The sequence below is a fragment of the Salvia hispanica genome, chromosome 1 (assembly GCF_023119035.1).
Source record: "Salvia hispanica cultivar TCC Black 2014 chromosome 1, UniMelb_Shisp_WGS_1.0, whole genome shotgun sequence".
In the NCBI taxonomy this organism is placed as follows: Eukaryota; Viridiplantae; Streptophyta; class Magnoliopsida; order Lamiales; family Lamiaceae; genus Salvia; species Salvia hispanica.
Genome location: NC_062965.1, coordinates 51,345,416 through 51,350,303, shown reverse-complemented (window position 1 = coordinate 51,350,303; position 4,888 = coordinate 51,345,416).

Below are 4,888 nucleotides of genomic sequence, written 5' to 3'. Positions count from 1 at the left end.
AAAATCTGGAATAGAAAATGGAAACAAAGTTCAACAAAAGCAAAAGTAGCAATTAACTAGAAATGGAAATGCAAGAGTTATTAAACTATGCTAGAGAGTTTTAAGTGGAAATAAAACTAAGGAGTGAAAACTAAAAATTCAGATATCTTTGTTTGTGATACATTTTCTCTCGGTAACAGTACAGTACCCACGCGCGCGCCACATGTAGCGCGCTCTTCAGTAAGTAACTTTCTCTCAGTCACAACTGGAAATCTCTTCATTGTTTAGCTTAGGCCCACAGATTGACAAATCTTCACTACTTCATGTGCTCCCACTCGAGCTTACCCAAAATCACCACAGATCCCTGCCACAAAAGCATCTTTTCATGTAGATAAGTTCCATTTTATCTATTGAATTTGATTGAAAACACATGACACAAATAAGCCTATCACTCATTGTATTGTATATCAACCAGTTTGTGAATTAGAAGTGACTGAACTCCTACATAGCTAATGTAAACACCTAGCTAGTTTTATAATGAAATATGAGTGAGGCGAGTTAATGAAATGTGTGGTCCATTAACAAAAGTAGTAAAAAGCAAATGAGACACTTAATTATAGATGGACGAAAAAAGGAAACGCGAGACACATTGATGCAGTAGAATATATGACTTGGTGGCTAAGAAAGTTATATTTTGGATTTTATTTATTTCCTAGTTAGTTAGATTAGTAGATGGAAAATATTAATTGTTTTCCTTCTACAAATTAGGTTTTTCTTTTTGCTTATTTTCTTTATAGTTATTTTTGCTTATTATCTTTTTAGTTATTTCCTTTCCATATATTTAGGATTTTTCTTTGCCTATATAAAGGCTTCGTTGTTGATCTTAAAAGACAGACTTTTGATTATATATTTTGACATTGAGTTTTATACTCTCAAGTTCTCAATAAATTTGATTTCTTTATTACCAGTTCAGTCATTCTCGTACGTTCCTTCGTTCATTTGCATCACACATAAGTTTGGACGTAGGGAGTACATTGCTCTTTGTGGTGAGGTTTCTACAACATGCAAACCAACATATTGAAATATAATCAAATATATTTTACTACTCATTTATCAAATTGTTTCCCAATTTCTATGAAGCTTTATCACGACTGTCTTCAGTATTTTTTACGCAAATTAACTCACAACAGTGTCCGTTACAGTAATTTATTGAGAACTTGAGAGATCAAACTTTCATTCAAGGAATGACTAGTAAGAAGAAAAAGCAGCCAACCACCCAAAACACACATTTGCAATAAAATATAACCAAAACTCATTCAAGCACAAGCATTTTAGTTAGGAAAGAAGTGAATTCATGTGATTTTGTGCAAATTAAAGGGAGTAGGAAGCCTAACCTGTTAACCAAGTTGAGAGTTGAGCTAGGACTTCTTGTATCAAAAAGAAGAGTAAGAACGAATTTTAAAGACAGATCCAGGCTTTAATTGCATAGCATAATCGACGGCTAGGGGATGGCACTCAACTAACTCAATTGTAGAGGTGACCATTGAGGGATCACGCGTCCAATCGTATTGTTGTAATTTTTAGCAATGGCGTATGCTTAGGAGGCGAAGCCTTGCTAGACTTCCATGTTGAGGTCTCAATCGCACCAAATCGGTGTCCTCAATTATAACTGTCTCAAGTTTCAAAAAACTCCTTGATTCTATATTCCACTCGGGGCCTCGAAAGGCATAGCCATGTAAAGCGAGATGCATAAGATTTGGTAGCACCGAACCAATGCCATTCAAGTGCTTCCATGGACACCCTAAGCCACACAAATACAACTTTCTCAAACTTGATGGGAACATTGAAAGAGGAACCATAAACTCACGCTTAATATCATGATACTTCACATTATATGAAATCATTTCCAGATACGTTCCTCTGGTATATAATCCAAGTTACTCAATGTGTTTCTATCATCATCTTCGTCAGAAGGCTGCAATTCTACCAGAATACCTAATATCTTTAAATTGGGGATTCTCTTGAGAATTTCTCTTGTGCAACTCTTTTCACTCACACCAAAAAGACCGAGAAGTCTATCCAATGCAGCAGCAGAAGAATCAGGGGTCTGTAGGTCTTTTCCCCACACCTCAGCATACCGTAGTTCTTGCATGTCCCATACTTTCACCGACATACATGACAAAGCTCCAAGTTTCTTAATGTTCATATGTTGATGGATAATCAAGAATCGAAGGTAAAAATGTTGGATATAGAAACTGGGATCTCTTTGTTGTAGGTTAGGGAAAGGTACTTTAGACAAATCAGCTTGAAAATTTCTGGGAAATGACAAAATCGGACACTTGCAGCATCCAATACCTTGAGCAACTTGAAATCCATTGCATGTATTAGCATTGTAAATTTGTGGTAAGGACTAAGACAAAGCAGAGAACGTACATTGGATGCACAATCCATTTTTATTTTTTCACACACTTCTTTGAAGGAAAATAACGAGATGCAATGGGCACACAACTGATACGTTCGGATTTTGCACTATTTTAAGGCCATTATTTGGTCCGTTTTTTTATGTCAAAGTCACTCTACACGTCTATTATTTGCATATTTTGTATATTTTGGTATTTTGACGTGTTTTGTGAGAAACGTGCATAATTGAGCCGAGAAAGGGAGCCAAAAAGCAGAATCTGGAAATGGAAATTTGGAGTAAAACGCCGACCGGCGACCGCCACGGATGTGTGCGGCGACCGCCGGCGCCCGGCGGGCAGATCAATGCAGTGGTCCGCCACGGAAAAATACGCTTGGAAAAGAAGTCTCGTCCGGCGACAGCCGCAAGTCGTGCGGCGGTCCGCCGCCGAGGGAACGGACTCTCTGGAGTCCAACGCGGCGACCGCCGGCCAAGGTGCGGCAGCCCGCCGGAGAAAGGCGGCGAATCCGAGAAGCCCTAGATTTGCGCCTAGATTTACCATATTTTGGAGATCTTTTCCTTCTACAACAAGGATTGGCTTTCCCCTATAAATAAGACCTCAAGCTTCATAAAAAAGAGAGAGCTTCTACTTGCAAAATACTTCATAGAGATCAAGAGCATAGAGTACTTCACTTGTGCAAGGAGTTGGAGAATGATTTCAAGAACATCAAGAACGACAAGGATTCAACCTACGGGTTTTATTTGCTTTAGTTTTATGTTCAAATTGTCTTCCCTTCAATCTATGTTTTTAGCTTATTCAATTATGTGTAACTAAACTCATAGGATTCTAGGGATGTGTTAGTAACGACTTTGGTTATACAAATTCCTTTTTCTATTTAATATCCCTTTTGTTTTTACTTTGTTTCTTCCCTAATTAATCTTGATGTTGCATGATTGAGTGACACAATTGTTGTATGATTTAATATAACTTGCTTCATAACTGTGACAGAGTCTAGCGAGTTAGATCCACTTAGTAGACGCTACAGTTAGCTTCCCTTAAAACGACACTGTAAATTGAGAGTGAGGAATTTTCAAGGGTCTTAGGAGCTTTTTGGAGTTATGTGTTAGGATTGACAACCCTAACTTTGTAATCAACGTTTATATCGAATGAGCATAAGCTAGGTGACTCGTCCTTTCAAAGTATGAACTGTGCTAGGGTATTGTAGTTGAATTTTGTATAACCATAACTGTGAACGCACATCCCTGGGATTCCCTTATTTCTATCGCTTATCTCCGTGTTTTTTTTGCAATTAGTTGTTATATGCTTTTTATTATTTTCAGTTTTCAAAAGTTTTCCAAAACCTTTTCATTTTTCGAGATAGTAATTGAGTGTTAGTAGAGGATAGACACTCTGTGTTTGTCTTTCCCATGTTCGATATCCGGTCCTAACCTTTAGCTATACTATATATACTCTGTATACTTGCAGGTTTATTTAGTGCTAATAAAAAGTGCATCAACAACCGACGTTGATCTTTCACAACATCATCGTAGCTTTATAAAACATGCAAAAACTTAATCCTAGTGGCTTCTTTCTTACAAAAGTGCTGCCAGCAAGAATGCACACGAAACATTTTCTTTGAAAACCTAGAATCTACGGCGTAATTGAATTGGACGAGGTAGTATCGGAAAGAAAGGTGTGTCGTATATTCGTGCAAAACTTTCTCAAAAGTTTTTTTATCCAAAACTTGTTTACCAAAAGGTTCAAGAAACCCCTCAGTAGTCAACATGTTAAAGATTATGTATGGTTTAAGATCAGTATATGGACGGTGAGCTCCCAAATAGAGAAATTACATCTTCAAATTTTGAGGTAAGTAAAGTACCTCTGTGATCTGATCATAGGCATCCACGAATAGTGAATTATGTTGTTTTTCAGTTACCTCAGTCCAATATTTTGTGGTTGTTTCTTCTTTAGATAGGAGCTGTGCAACTGTGACTATCATAAGTGGAAGACCTTCACATTTTTCGGCAATCTTCTCTCCTAGTTCATCAAGGTGAGGAGGAAAACCATCTTCACCGAACACCTTCTTGCCAAGTAATTTCTTACTTTCTTCATCATTCAACAAGCAAAGTGTACACCCATATACACATTCTTCTATATATTGCCTACTTGTTAGCAAGATTCGGACATTATCTTGTGGCAATTTATCCATAATTCGCACATCCCATTTCCATACCTCATCCAACACAATGAAACATTTCTTATCCTTCAACCTCTCTTCCAAGAGTCCAACTAATTTATTATCATTGTCTTCATCTCCTTGGGAAAGCATTTGGTCGGGATCACTTGAGCTAGAATGCATCATAATGTTTCTTTAGATTCACATTTTCTGCCCACTTTAACCCATGCTCGAAGCCCAAAATGACTCTTAAGTGATGGATCGTCAAATAACATCTTAGCTAATGTTGTCTTTCCAACTCCGGCCATCCCTGAAATTGTGTAGCAATTCTCTT